Source organism: Melopsittacus undulatus, chromosome 3 (assembly GCF_012275295.1).
Source record: "Melopsittacus undulatus isolate bMelUnd1 chromosome 3, bMelUnd1.mat.Z, whole genome shotgun sequence".
Lineage (NCBI taxonomy): Eukaryota > Metazoa > Chordata > Aves > Psittaciformes > Psittaculidae > Melopsittacus > Melopsittacus undulatus.
This window is the reverse complement of record NC_047529.1, coordinates 28,271,037-28,286,592: the sequence shown is the minus strand read 5'-3', so window position 1 is coordinate 28,286,592 and position 15,556 is coordinate 28,271,037. Positions and strand designations below refer to the sequence as shown.

Below are 15,556 nucleotides of genomic sequence, written 5' to 3'. Positions count from 1 at the left end.
GGTTGGCTTTTCTTAATTACTGCTAATGCTTCTGCAGGCTGTGCAGTTGGAGCTGGAATGCGGCTGGCCCAGGGTCAGCATGCAGAGGCTTTTATCGGGGCCACTCGGAGACAGGCCATCTGCAAGATGTATTTATTTTTTTCTTGTTTGTCCTCTCTAAATAAAAACATGAGGCTGTGAGAATGTCCGTTCCATCCTATTGCTTCACTCCACCAAAGTTGCCATTTTCTGACAGACTGTTTTAGAAAGTTATATTTGGCAAATGGCTGTTTACTTAATTCCTCTATCGTTGCTGCTTGTCCATGAAACCCAAATCTGTTTGTGTGCAAGCTCAGCTGTAGCTCAGTTCAGAGCATGCTCTGAACCATAGCTGCCTTCTGCTCTTCTTTTGGTTTTTTTAGCTCCTTTTCTCTCACAGTGGAGGAACTGCAGGTACTTCATATCTAATGAAGGCACATCCAGTACCTGCAGAACCAAGGGCTGTTAGAAGCTGTCACAACCTTGTGGTTGGGTTTTCTTGTGTAGCCCAAGTGTTGGAGCTTCAACACTCTTGGCATCCCGCAGCTGTAACAGAGTGTAACAAGGATTAGCTTTGCAGGAGTGTGTTTCTTCTGTGTGCAGAAAACCATGTGAAACTCCCATGATGGAGCACTGGCCCATGTTTGTTCCCCAAGTCCTTCTGGCTCAGGCCCTCAGCCAGCAGAGAGACTTCTCCATGGTTACCTTCAGTAAAATTGGTTTGTCAGGAGGAGACTTTCAAGAAGCAGCTTTTTCATTTTTGGGTGGGGGAGTTCTGTGTTTGTTTTTATTTGGGGTTTGTTTGTTTGTTTGTTTGTTTGTTTGTTTGTTTCTTAAGGAAAAGTGATTTCTTTGGGCTCAGCGCTATCTCTGAAGTGAATTTACCTGCTTGGGACACTGGGACTTGTTTTAGAAATAAAATACTCCGTCATCATGGAGCTCTATGCAGAGCTGCTGTTCAAATCACCAGGGAAAAAGGGGACAGTCCCTTGATGACACTGGTTGTTGCAGGGTTTTTCTTAAACTGATGAATTTAAGGCTCTCTTTGGCAAAATGCAAGTTTAAGCAAGGCTTAATATGCTTTGCCCATAGTTATTGTGATATAATCCATCTCTGGCCACCCTAGCCCAGCAGTGGGTGTTTCTGGAGGAAAGTAAAGCATAGGGACTCTAGTTATAAAGGGAAATGCAATTATAAAACCAAAAGAGCAAAGTGTTGTTTATAGTCTATAAAAATTGATGCTTGTTGCTCTCTGGTTCACCTTCCTTGCGTTAAGGTTTTCTCATTAGAAGCCGTTTCTGTAAATGCCATCTCTTTCTTTCCCCTTGGAGAGATCTCAAATTGCTGGGCTGGAATTGTTGTCTGGGTAATCAATAAACTTTAATCTACATGACAGGGTTTTTTCCTTGAAGTTGGTTCTTTCTGTACTGGAGATAACATGTCTAAAGCAAATGTAACATGAAGAAAGGTTAAATTCAGCTTTACTCTGTATGTTCTTACAACTTTGCAATATGAATGTCTTCCAAAACAATTATGGTTATTGCTAGGTGGACACTAAATGATTAATCTACTAGCAGACAGCCAGCACAGTAGTGTCTTTGAAACAATTTGTGAGCCTCTTCCCTGCTGTTCCTTCCCTGCAGGAATGTTTTAAAGATAAGACACTGACAAGAAAATAAATTGTGATTTGTAGCCTGTTTCTCTTTTGGTCTACTCCTTTGCTTCAGTGTTGTACTTCTGTCTCATGCTGAAAAGTGTGTAATGAAAGGGATTTAAAGTCTGCACTAAGCCAGAAGAACATTCAGTCTTATATTTCATTTGAGACATACGCTTAAATTATCATGGGGTTGGCTGGATTTATCCATGCATTTAGATGCATGCTTAATCTGGGTAAATAATGATACTTGCGAGCTTTTTTTTTTATGGAAGGTCACAGTGCTCTTCTTCTTGAGTTAGCAGCATCGTGTGCAGAGCATGTGAAAATATTCATTGATTATTTTACCATCTGGAGTAGTCCTTGTAATGGGAATACCTGTTTATGTCCTGGTTTTCTTCTCAGAAAGTCCTTCCTTTTGACTATGTTGCATGGAGAAAGAACATCCCAGCACTTAGTTAAGGAGCTGAATTCAGGGAGATGAGTGAACACTTCAAAATGCAGTGGTTTGTGAGAGAAAAGGCAAGGCTGCAGAGAAGACTCCAGTTAGGTTCCTCAAACATTCTGTGAACTTGTACATTTTTAACATTTTTACAGCTGCAAGTCATAACACTACGTACCATGTTACATCGAGACACTGACTCAGAAAAATCCTCTAGTGTCTGTTGATGCCATATGGACTTGCCTATGTGCTCACGCTGTTTTTAATTGTCTTTCTGTTTGAGGAAATGTGCTCAAATCTGACCTCAGGTTAGAGGTTAAGCTGTTTCTCATTACTTTGGATAGCAATGATACATTTGGTTGTATACCCAGTTGAGCCAGCTTGGAGCTACTGAGCTGGAGTGGAGCTGGGCATAAGTCACGGAGTTACTCATAATAGCTTCTTACTATTTCCTTAAGTTGTTCTGATTAATAATATAATAATATTTTTGAACAATAATATGTTTGCTTCATTTGCTTGTGTGATGGCAGTTCTGTTGTTGCAGAGGTTTTGAGTTTAACTCTCAGTAAACTTTAGGCACAAAGCCAGTTACTGCATGTAATGTTGAATACTGGCTTGATGGAGCTACAGAATATTTTCTCATCTCCTAAAGGCAGCCCTGTGCTCTTATAGTGACACTTTCATTCACTGGAGAATGATGTTTAAAAACTGACTCATACCGCACACTTTCTAATCCCAGATTTCTCAAGTAAATTAATCCCCTTTTGTTAATTCCATGTGGTGGAAGAAGCAGTCATGACAGCGCTTATGAATGATGCAGTTTGGTTTTGCTCAGAATGCCGAAGTTTAGGAGTGAACTCCAGGCAGACGTCTGTGCTATGGTAAGGTTATTCAGGGCAAAGCTTAGTTTTAGTCTTAATGTATTTGCTACCAAATTTTAGAAGGTAAACTTGAGACAGACTGCTCCTACCCCCCATCAGGTAGGATTGTTTTGGTGGTATAGCTTTGTGCCTGTTTCAAAAGGACTCAGATGACCAATGCTTAAAAATAAGCACCCTCCCTCCTCCAGACCTCTGGGTGTGGGAGCCTGAGCTGCAACTAGAGCTCAAAGAGATCAAAGGGCTGATCGTGTGCTGAGGTCACAAAAGGAATCCAGAGATGCTGAAGGGAGCACCGGGAGTGGTCTTGCCTTTGGATGCTGTGGGATGAGGCTGCAGGTGGCAAGTACTTCCATTTAATCTTATTTTTAAGATATTTTCACTCTCATCATCCTGTTGCTTAGTTTTCTCTGAGAGGTCCCCTCTCGGGTGCTTGCCCTGCTGAGAGGCTGTTCACCTCCCTCCCTGACTTGAAACTGCCCCACTTCTAGTTTTAACTTACTCATGGGCTGTTTAATAGTTGGGGGTTATTTTTTTGTCAGCACTATGGGTTTATTTTTTCCATATGGTGTTCACCATCCTGATGTGGTTGCAACAAAAGCTTCTCTCTCGTCTGTGCTTTCTTTTTAAGAGGCATCAGCCAAGTGCTGCTAGTCTCCCACTTTTCTTACTGTTTTTTCACTTTTTTGTTTTAATTTGCATCACTGAAGAACATTTTGATGTTTGCTCTTTGTTTTTATTTGCATGATCTAATTCAGCTTGACTTTGGCAATTTCTCTTTACCCCTTTGCTTCCTGACCTCTGTGACACAGCTGTCTTTGCCAAGCAGCCCTTTTTTTCCAGTCCTCGCAGTCACTCTGCTTAGTCCTAAAATCCCTTTTTTAGTGATTGTTTGTCCAGTTAGATTGGGAATCATTCCCTAGATGTCTCTCCCTCTTTGCTTGGACTTAAAAATACCAGTTCTTTTTTTTTTTTTTTTTACAATATTTTCACCATAAAGCCTCTTACAAGTGTGTCCTTGAGCACTTCAGTCTGGTTGACTTCCATGCCAAGGTCCTTTGATTCCTCAAAGCTCATGGGAAATTGAAAAAATGTATTTCCATGTTTCACCTCAGAGTATTCTTCTACCCAGACCACCTCTCCATGTTTAACATCGCCTCCAGAGTTACATTCTTTGAGCACTTATGGCTACTTAGAGTGTCTGAATTAGTATCACCCTGTTCAGGTTCAGAAGCTGGAGGGTTACAACTGCTGTCTGCATCTTCTGTGGTCAGCTCTTAATGTTAACAATAGCTTCTTCAGTTGAATATTTTGGGCAGTTACAGTCCCACAGTATGATAAACCCTGTTAGTACTTTTGTTTTGCTGTGGACCTTGCAATCTACGCTGCATTTCCATCCAACTCTGTAGAGTGTAGGACAACCCATGCCATTGTCTGGCCTCCCAAGCAGCGTTGACCCCATAGAACCATAGGCTGGTCATGATGACATCCTTCTGAGTTTCTTCTCCTGCTTGCTGACTTTCCTACTGTGTTGTCTTGGCTCCTAGTATCAAGTGTGTTAATCCTTGATCTTATTTTTTACTCCTCATGTGTGCATTTCTGGCTAATTATCTGCTGTCCTATCTGACTGCTGCTATTGATGTTAACGTGTTCTTTGTCCTCCTAAGTTTGGATGACATTATGTGGGTTTTTTTGTCCATGTTTACCAATCTCTCTGTCTGTTTATTGAAACCAGATGTGGGAATTAACTGATTTTCCTCGTTTTCATGTCACTAGAAGGCTTTTTTTTTTTCCTTTGGTTTAAAATTCTCAGCTGTGCCTGCTGTGATCACAGAAGGCCATCACAGAAGGCCATCTCTCATCCACAGAGAAACGTCCTTTTTCCATGAATGCCTTCTGGTGGTGAAACACCATAAAACTTCCCTTGCAGTGTCAGTTCTTGAACCGTATGGATGACATTAACTTGTAATGGCTTTTCCTTCCTTTTGTAACACTGAAAGAAAGTCCCCAGGCTCAGAGGCTAATCCTGGTCTGCCCAGGCTCTCTCTTTAGCCTAGAAGGAGGTAGGCACCACCATGGAGCATCTAAAACAGGTTCCTCCTCCAAATTGCCTTCCTAATCTACTTCTTCCACTGGCAGAGACATTAGCCCCTTCTTCTGGGCTAAGTTTAGCTCTGAGCCTTGTTCATGCCTGTGGCTGAGTTCTGTGTCTGCACATTGAGAGCAAGAGCACTTCATCTCTTACTGGAAGGCCAAAGATGAGCCTCTCTAGGAAAAAGGAACTAGAATGCTCTTCTATGATAAGGACCAAGTAAAGTGATGTGAACAGAGAGCTAAGGACAGTACAGTAGAGCAGCCAGGGGCATGAGATGGAGATGGAGAAGTCAGGCTCCCATTCTGGGAGCTGCGGCCTTGCAGTCAGAAGCAGCTGAAAGACTTTAATGATGCAAAGACATCTTGCAGCATCTCTCCAAACAGGAAGAATGAGTCCAGATTGCTGTGTCTACAGAGAGCGATTGTTTTATTTCCTAATAAGAGGATAGACATAAAATCAGATTTCCACTCTGAGTTGTCTTATATTTTTAGCCTGTGATTGGATTGCAAATGTGCACTGGATATTTACATTTCTGGAAGCAGGCTCTGGTGCTGTCTTCTTAACCAGGATCCAAGTTAATTTGCTGAACTTCCAGATGGGAGCCATTCATTTGTCTATTACAAATTTGCAGGAATGCTTAAATTAATCTAGATTTTCTAGCTCAGTAGTTTGCCTGTTCTAACATTAAAATATTTTCCTTACCTCCCCTCTGCCCTTTATTTTTTCCCCTCTTGAGCTGAATTACTCACTTGTGCATAACAAAGAAAACTGTTTTTGCAGAAGGAGGAACCTGTCAGTCATCCATCTTTTGTAGAAGCTCTTGGGGAGTAGATTGTCCTTCCATCTCCTACAGGTTTCCTAGGAGGGAACTAAGTGCAAGGCATACCTGGTAGAGCCTTTCAGCCCTGTTTCATTTGACTTATTGAGGTTTACTGTATTTTGCTAGCTTCTTTGTTTTAAATTATTGTGATCAGCTTATTGTGGTCTAGTACATGTGTTGAATAAAGATGAAGTTAAACCACTGGCTCTTTCTCTGTTGTGGGTAGATAAGGGTATTTGCAGGGGAAGGCTCATAATTTTCCTTAGCAACATTCAGCCTCCAGTGCATTGAGTGACTTGTGATTGTATTGTAGCCAGTTCTTTAATGAAATTTTAAACTACATGTCTCTTTACAATCACATGTGCCTGGGGTTCTTAACAGTATGTGTATCATTGCCATGGTGGTACATGGTACATCCTGAAGAAGCAGATGGGGTGTAGACAGGTGAGGTTAGCTCAGAGCCAGCCCTTTTTGTCATTATTGCATTTGCCATAACGTTAAAGACTGGTAGGAAAAAATGATGCATCACATTTTTTTGCTACTTTAGTTTCAGAATTAATGTATTGAACCAGTTTGAGTTCAACTTTAATTTCTTCTTCTTGTGTTACAAATTCCCAGTGCTCTCAATAGCCAAACGTCATCCCAGAAAAACACAGAAGTCCTGCCAAAGACTGCATCCCTAAGCCCTGGAACCACAGTGTACCTGGGGTGACAGACATGATTGAGAGCTTGTCCTGAGTCAGTAGGGTCAGTAAGCTGCAATACTTAGCACATGGATGAGCATTTACAATTGTCCTATGTGGTTCCTGTGTTGCTTATGGTGATGAAGTATTTGAAGGAAGCTGGGGTTGGTAGGGAATATGCAAGATGAAACAGTAGTACTTCATTCTTGAAGATTGTTGCCTGTGAGGTAGTGATGATGGGGATGACGTGATAAGGTAGCAGAAGACATCTCTTACTGTTCTGCATCTGTACAACACAAAGTGTTGGTGCATCCTGGTCTTTTGGTCTCTGGCTGAGGCCCCAAGGTGCTGGAGTGGTTGTTTCAGCCAGGTGATTCTCAACCCTTGCAATGGTAGGGAAAAGTGAGGAAGTTGGCTATGCAGTCAGCAGTCTCTAGCTGCTCACTTCTGGTTTAAATAGTCCTTGGCACTTTGACATTTTGGGGATGGAAGTGTCAGTTTTCCCCACAGCAGATGAGTGAGCAGGTTTTGGAATATTTTATCAGGTGATGGAAGCAATAGGGGGGCTCAGTTTGGGAGGTAGATGATGGAGCGTGACGCAGGGATGGGCATGGCAGCACAGCCCACCCTAAGGACTCAGGGTAGAGAGTACATCTTGTATATGCTTGAAGGGTCAAGGCACAACCTGGACCTGATTATCAGCACCACTGGCAGGCGCTGAAACCCCACAAAGGCAAAGGGGGAGCAGTACAGTAAAGGATTATTTGGTTAACAGTACTTGGGTCAGCATCTCAGATTAGCAGACAGTAACCCAAACAGGATGGAATTTACTTAGGAGGAATAAAGTGATATAAGAGGTGTTTAAATTCTTATCTTATACATTTGTTTGAATACAGTATTGACTCAGTGAGAGAACTTACTTAGTTTACTTACAGGAGGTGAGATGACCTGATAAACTTGAGTGGGAAAACAATCTAATACTTAACATTATTGGACATTATATAAATCGTATTGTAATATATATTTTATTAGAGCATTGTTTTTTGTCTTACTCTACCACTATAAAAAAGGATGACTGTAAAGGGAAAAGAAAGAACATTTGTAATAAAACAGAAGCTTCTGAAATGCAGCTGTGAGATGAGCTTGTTATGTTGAAACAGCCTGGAATTTTTCTGCTCATCATGCTGTGCATGCAAATTCATTACAAATCTTTAGGAATTTCTCAGTCCCCTCATGCCTTAGTGTGACCAGGATACCAAAACCACGGGATTATCTCTGTGCTCCTCCCCTAACTGCAGCACCACATGGTATGCATGTGTTGTGAAAATTGCTCAGCAAGGCTGCACTGCAGTAGCTAGAGGTAGTTTGGGCTACCAGGCAAATCCTATTAAGTCAGGGGTGTCCAATACAGTGTGTATAACTTTGGTTCAGAGAGGACTGTTTATAGCTGCAGTAAGAGTATTGTGTGCACAGGGCTTTTGTTTCACACCTGATCAGGGACCTTGGCAGATTCACCATCCCTTTCACATGCTCAGCAGCTTGGGAGCCAGAGCTCTGGGAGCACCAATGTTTTATATGGAAATCCTGATCATCTTCTCAGGCCATCTGATGGCATCATGGAGGAGGAGGTCATGATTTTCTGTCTGCTCTGTACAGCATCTCTTCTCCTTCTCACTTACTGCGTTCAGTGGTTTAACTCTTGGGTGTGCAGCACCTCACCATCACCATGAGTGCTGCAGTGGGAGGGAGGAGGGATGCTATGTGTGTGTCAGTGGTGTCATTAAACTTCTCAAGCTCTTCTTGGTGATGAGTGAGTTTGGGTTAAAGTGGAGCTGGAGTTTGGAGGGACCAAATGTGGCAGAGCTGCAGGGGCAGGATAACAAGATGTGCTTGGTCTTTGTGGGAAGGAGGATTTACCTGCCCCACTGGTGATGTCAGTTCATGGATTTAGGGTCTGGCTGGGGAGGTAGGAAGGACTTGTCTATTAGAAGTGTCCAATCTGGGGTAATCAAGTGGTGGAGTGAGGACTTCCTTTGTGAGTGTGTGTTCACAGTCTGTTTTTAGGCTTTGGCGTTTGGTGAGCACACTAATTCTATGTCAAGGAATCACCACAAATTTAATTTTACAATAACACACCATTAGTGGAGCTCAAACAGCAAAGACCAGCAGGAACATGCTTCTTCCTGCAGCTGGTCTAGGCTGCGGTCCCTCCATTACCGCCAGCCCCTGGGAAGCTGCTGTGCAGTCCAGTCAGATGTGTTAATAAGGCCTGTGAGCTTTCTGCACATTTACTGCATTACATTGAGCAAGTTGATTATAGGGACTGTTTATTTTATGGGGTTTTTATATTCTTATTGGGAACCATTTGTCAGTCTGCACGGAAATCTGATTACCTGAGAATTGCTAGCTCTCTGGTATATGTTGACCTATGAAGTGAAGGATGCAGCAATAAACACAGTTGATTAGGCTGCAGAAGAAGTGTGTAGGCTTCCTTGGAGTTTGGAAAAGAGAGGTTTGACATGTAGATGTCTTTCTCTTGGGAACTCATTTGTGTTTCTTGCGGGGGTTCTGTGCCCACAGGGGGTACTGGCAGCCCCTTTCAGCCCACTGGTGCTGCTTTCCACAGTCTCCTACAGAGCATGGGAATACAAGCATAAGGCTTCCCCTTTGGCCAGCAAATGTACTTCCCCATCACTCTGTGTAAAATAACTTTCAGTTCTTAAGCAAGGGGGTACTTAATCTTGGCATCAGGCACCTTGATGTGTTACCAGAGAGTGTTAAATGGGCTTTGTACGTGGTCAGATAAGGCACAGACAAGGTGACTAATGATACCTGCAGCCTTGCAGCGATATCATTGTTATATGTTTCCAGTGTAGCAAAAGCCTAAGGCTCTTCTCACCAATAGCCTCTTCTTTTTCTTTATCACAACAGAAGATTTAATTTTTTGTTAACAGTGCAGGAGAAACTTTTTGCCATAAGGTGAGCAGAGGCTGTGGAAAGCTTTTCCCTTTGTGGTGGTGTGTTCAGGATGCTGCTACTTGCCTCACACAGTGGGGTGGTTTGGGCAGCAGGGTGGTGCTGCTCACATCCCCATCCTGGCATCCCTAAAAGAGGCCTGTGAAATAAAGTTTGGGGTGTCTCTTGAGATCCTGTAGCTGTTTAACTGAAACACTCGAAGATACAGATAAGCTCTTTACTAAGAGGGTGGTGAGGTACTGGAATCGGTTGCCCAGAGAAGTGGTAAATGCTCCATCCCTGGCAGTGTTCAAGGCCAGGCCTGACAAAGCCTTGGGTGATACAGTTTAGTGTGAGGTGTCCCTGCCCATGGCAGGGGGATTGGAACTTGATGATCTTAAGGTCCTTTCCAACCCTAACTATTCTGTGATTCTATACTATAAATTTAACACCTGAAGAGCTGGAGAAGAGAGCAGCAGCCAAGTCCTGGTTAGCAGGGGTTCAAAACTGTGTTTGAACTCATGGGAAGGGACAAATAATCTCATGCTAGCTCTCTTTCTCTGAAATGTCTGCAGCAGAGCTTTGGAGGTGTGAGCTGCCGGTGTTCCTGGATGTCTGGAGCCTTACTGTTTTTTGGGAAGGAGGGAAAAGAGACAAGCTGAGAGCAGAGCCACCCACCTGCAATGCAACATAGCAGTGCTAAGGGTGTGTTCCTGCTCTGAGCAATCTTCAGGCTTTGCCCACTTCATGGAGAGACTTAATTCATTGTTTGATAGACTCTAATTATGCCCATGTAGGTATGGGGATGCTGAAGGGGCTAATGGAAATATATGGGGTGATATGGTGATGTTTGTTCTCCAGTATTGCCCGTGAATTTCTGAGTGTTGGCAGGCTGTAAAACATAAAGCCCATCGCTGTGTGGAGTGAGAGCAAACGTGTGGTTTGTGCATGTGTTTTTGTGTCGTATGTAAGAGAAAAAAAAACATCTAAAAATAAATGCCGGCTCGCCTCCGCTTCCTGGCTTGTGCAGGGCTGTGGTGGAGCAGCTGGAGCAATGGGGTGGCCGGCCTGGCCTGGCCTGCAGAACTTCCCTCCTGAGCCTGGGGCAGCCAGAGGGATGAGGTGAGGGGCAGCTGGTGGGGAGCAGGGATGGTGGTGGGATCAGCCTTTCTCCAGGTGTGGGGGACACGCTGACGTCAATTGCTATGTAGGTACGTTTGGGTGCCAGTCATGCATGGGGTGGTGGCTGCATGAAGTCCTCTGTGCCTGTAAATAGATGTCATGGTGTGATCATCTAGGTCCTCTGTCAGGCCCAGGCATGTGTTTCAGCGATGAGGGAGGTGATTGCTTTAATCCCAGAGAGTAGTTTAGAGATCCAGCTGCTGCTCTGGGAGAAACGGGTGAGCAAGAAGAGCAGCAGTGAAGCCATCAGAAACATGTAAGGTATCATCTCATGCCAGTGCAGCAACATGGTGTTATGGTGGTGTAACCTGTGCTGAAACTTGACTCAAGAGTCATCAGGACACCAAGCAATGGCAGCTGTACTGGCTCACAGAGGGCTTTGCTCTCCATGCAGGGAGGAGTAGCGCAGTGCTGGGGTGGTTGCTGAGCTGGTGCCAGGAGAGCTGCAGCTGGGAAGTGAGAAACCACAGGGAAGTTGTGTTCATCGAGAGCTGTGTTGGGAGCTTTGTTTTTCATTAGGGATGTTGGATGCTAGGACATTTCCTACTATGTTGTTTTTTTCTGGTTTTGATATGGGGTTTTGTTTGTTTGTTTTTTTAAGAAAGCCTAATGATACTGCACAGGGGATGCACAGGTGATTAAAATGTTTGTAATACTAAAATGTTTATGAATAAGCTGACAAAGGTGTTAGGAAGTTGTGTCATTTTCTCTGCTCTTTACGGCAGGATTGAAACTCCCCTCATGGTCAGTAAGATATTGCAGAGCCTAGTTCTGGCCTGAGTTGACAGCAGGGAGTTTTACTTTCTTCTCTGTGTGAGGTAAATTCATTTTATTCCATGAACCTCAATGAACCTTATTTTTACCTCCATGGACCTAGTTTTTACCTCCACGAACCTGCCTCACTGGCCTTAATCCAGAAGTTGATGGTGTGGAAAGATTTCTCTGGAAGTCCTCCTAGATCTTACCGGTGATTTTGTGTCATTAGTCCTACCAACCTGTGTATCATCTGTATATTTACATTGTATACATCATAGCTTGTTAGCTCACAAAGCAGCCTCATGGGAGAATTGGTGGCTTCAGCTCTTCATGATCTGGGTTTTCTGACCTGTATGAATGTATTTTTCTGCCAGCCCAGAGGAGGTGGTGCTTGCGGTCACCAGGGAGTTATGGGTTTGCCAAGTGGTGGGGTGCCCACCTAGGGTGGCCGATGAGAAGCATCTGGTGTTTTAAAAACATTAGTGGATGATGGATATTACATCTGTATGTGAAAGGTATTTTAAAAAGGGTGTGGAGGGGTTGCAGATTGCCCATCTATCTGGCAAAGCACCTAAAATAGCAGAGCTGCCAGGGGGAGCGTTTTGCCGTACTTGGAACTTTTCTGAGGAGGGGTAAAGTTGGCAGATGCCATTTAGTTTCCAGAAGACTGTAGGCAGTTACGCACAAGTAATTGTGAAGGGAATAATTGTGGGTGGAAGGAAAAATGTGGCTGATGTGGTGAAGCAGGGCTCTGATGAGTGTCACTGTGTGGTTTCTTTCCACCTTTTTTTCCCCAAAGAAAGTCCGAGCACTGGTGGCTGTGTCTCTGCTACATGGCCTTGTGGGGATGCTCTGGGCTGTGACTCCTGGGTACCAAAGCACCTGTGGAAGGGATGCTCCTGCACTGACTTGAGTGGAGGCACAAGGCTGTTGCCTTGTCCTTGCTGATGTCCCAGCCCAGGGATGGCTAGCTGCTTTTTATTAACTGTGGGTTATTCACCTGTTTGGTTTTCCTCTGTCAGGGAAGAGCTGGCTGTAGTGCAGAGATGCTCTTTGGTGTATCTGGCAGTTTCAACTTGCTGTGAATTTTGTGACTAATTGCTGCAGCAATTAAATTCAGTGTCTGAAGGCAGCACCACAGTCATGCGTGATGGAAAGGGACAAAAGCAGTTTTTATATTTAGCTCCTCTGAAGGCTTCTTTTGATCTGGCCAGTTTAGCCAGTTTTGTTGTTGGTTGGTTGGAGTTTTTGATATTTTGAGGTGTGTGTGGGTTTTTTTTTGTTATTAAAGACAAAATAATAGCTCCTTGCCTCTTTAAAGTAATATAATTACATGGAGGAGCAAACTATTGAATGGTTCTGGCTAAAGCCATGAAAAAGAATAATTTTAACTGCTGTTATGAGAATTTTCCCTTTTCTGCTTTTATGATGATGAATGCCCATTTGTATTTTAGCATCTGTTCCTGTAAGAATGTGGAAGGAAATGAGCTGGCTCAGCAGAAACTGAAACCCAAACTAATCTCACGCTGTAGTAAATGCTCAATAGCCTCATTGCTTGTGGGCACTTCAGCAGCAAACTCAGAAAAAACCACCCCAACAAACCAAACAGCATTAAAACCCAGGATAGGTGTCAGAGAAAGCATCAAAGCCCTTTTATTGTTTTTCCCAGCATCTCGCAGGCTCCATGCACGTGCCCAGCAAGCACAGAGCTTCGCAGCAAACCACCAGGAGCTTTGCCCTGCTGCTTGGAGATGCTAGTGTGGGGTCCCACAGCCAGTGGTGCCGGAGCCTGGCTTCACCGTCACTGGGGTAGCCAGTTCCTGCCAAAGCTCTTTATGAGCTTTCCGAGGCTGGCTGCTGTGCAGCCCACAGAGTCCTTCCGTCCTTTCACCCTGCGCTTCCCCACTTGCATAACTGACTTAGGCATTACCTTCCCTGCTCTCCTTGCTGTGTCTTTGGAGCTCCTGCATCACTTGGCCTCTTTGTCTCGATAAATAACTTTCCAGCCGAGTCACTCCTTAGGTGAGGCTAGGAGTATTTCAAAGCAGAGACTCTAAGTTTACATTCTTGTCTATTTAATTTTGCAGATCTGTTTCATACCTAAGCGCACTGGGATTATTTACTGAAAGTATATGGAGAATAATATTTCTCATTTAAAAAATCCCAGTAGCCCGTGTGCTCATTATGCTTTTTCTGGTCAGAAACAGAAAGTGAAATGGATGTTTTTTTTCTGTAATTATCAGACAGAGAAGTGTAGAGATTAGTAGAGCATAAACAGAAGGAAGTAAAGCAGCTATCAAGTGTTTTAATGAATTGAGTAGCTAATTTGTTTAGTATGAGTTGTCACTGAGCCTTCAGGTTGGCACTTAGGGTTTTAGTTTGTTGAATACAAATAAATAAAGTATGGAAATGAAGTTTCTAGAAAGAGTGTTCCAGCTTAGCTGTGCATATATTCTTTAGTCCCACATGTGGGATTGCTTGGTCTGCACTGGTATTCCCTAGCTGAGCTTTTTCTTATGAGGTTTTGTTGTGCGTTTTAACTTATTAATGCTATAGAGAGTAGGATTGAGTGCTCCCTCAGCCACTTTGCAGATGACACTGAACTGAGTGATGCAGTTGATACATTTGAAATAAGAAAGGATCTCATACACAGGGAGCTTGACAGGCTGGAGGAGTGGGTCCTTGTGAACCTTGTGAAGTTCAAACACGGCCAAGTGAAAGGTTCTGCACCTGGGGCCCTCAGTATCAGTATAGGCTGGGGAATGAAGGAACTGAGAAGGACTTGGGAGTATGGGTGGACAAAATACTGGACATGAAGCAGCAACATGTGCTTGCAGCCCAGAAAGCATGCCCAGTAGCTCTATTGTCCCCCTCTTCTCCACTCTTGTGAGACCCCACCTGCAACACTGTATTCAGCTCTGGGGTCTCCACCACAGGAAAGACCTGCACCTGTTGGATCAATTCCAGAGGAGGCCGCTAAGTTGATCAGAGGGCTGGAGCACCTCTGCTATGGAGATAGGCTGAGAGAGTTGGGCCTGTTCAAGCTGGAGAAGGCTCCAGGGAGACCTTAGAGCAGCGTCCAGTGCCTAAAGGGGCCTACAAGAAATATGGAGAGTTTTTTACAAGGGCCTGTAGGGACAGGACAGGGGAAATGGCTTTAAACTGAAAGAGGTTAGGTTTAGATTAGGAAGGAGCTCTTTATTGTGAGGGTGCTGAGGCGCTGGCACAAGTTGCCCAGAGAAGCTGTAGCATCCCTGGCAGTGTTCAAGGCCAGGTTGGAGGGGTCTACTGGAAGTTGTCCCTGCCCATGGCAGGAGGGCTGGAACTGGGTGATCTATAAGGTCCCTTCCAACCCAAATAATTCTGTGATTATTCCTGTGAGATCTGGTGCCAAAATCTGCATTTGTTTGCTGGCAAAGGCTGATATTCATACTGTACTTGAACAACTGTTGGCACTGCTGCTTGATGAAGGCAAGCAAAATTCCTGTGTCTGAGTGGAAAAAATGCTTGTCAAGTTTAAGACATGAGGCATCTAGTATTTTCAGTCAGAGTGAGTTTTGATGATATTTTATGGGCTGGGAGGCAATGGTAGGAAAGAGGCGCACAACCTTTTAAAAGGAGAGGAAGCAGATTGTTATCTTAGGCTTTCAAAGTGTTGCCACTTCCCAAGCAGCTCTTTATCCCCAGCCTCTGTCCTTAGACCTGCCCAGGACTGATTTGAGGGGACCCTCCCTCCACCTTGTTGATGCAGGGGGATGCTTGCTGTTGCAAGATGTGTTTCTCCAACTGGCTGCTTGGCAAAGCAGGGAATTCCCATCAGCTGGCTTTCTACTTAGATTACCCACTTTTTGGCACAGAGAAAAGCTCTTTTTAGCCCTGTGTATGGTGCCTGGCACAGCAGAGGCCACATCTCAGCTGACACTTCTCTGCATTGCAGCAGGAGCACTTCAGCTTCCTGCTTTTGGGCTGTGGCAGCCACTGGCAGATGCGATCCCCTCTCGGAGCTGGAGTGGTGGCTTTGCCACTAGTCAAGTTTAATGCATACCACCTAAGATGTGCTTTTAACAAAGCAG

The 15,556-nt window shown here is 44.1% G+C and overlaps 1 protein-coding gene across 5 annotated transcripts in view; it reads left to right on the top strand.

The window, feature by feature from the left end:
• The window catches only part of HPCAL1 (hippocalcin like 1), a 77,734-nt gene that overhangs the window by 40,165 nt on the left and 22,013 nt on the right, over window positions 1-15,556 (top strand). The window contains exon 1 of one of the 5 annotated variants that reach the window (XM_005153247.3): window positions 3,320-3,338. The exons of 3 other annotated variants lie outside the window; for them this stretch is intronic. The gene's annotated coding sequence lies outside the window, so the exon portion shown is untranslated. Of the gene's footprint in view, window positions 1-3,319; window positions 3,339-10,648; window positions 10,668-15,556 lie in introns of those variants that run through there. One more of the 5 variants, XM_031052778.2, reaches the window with a different exon arrangement.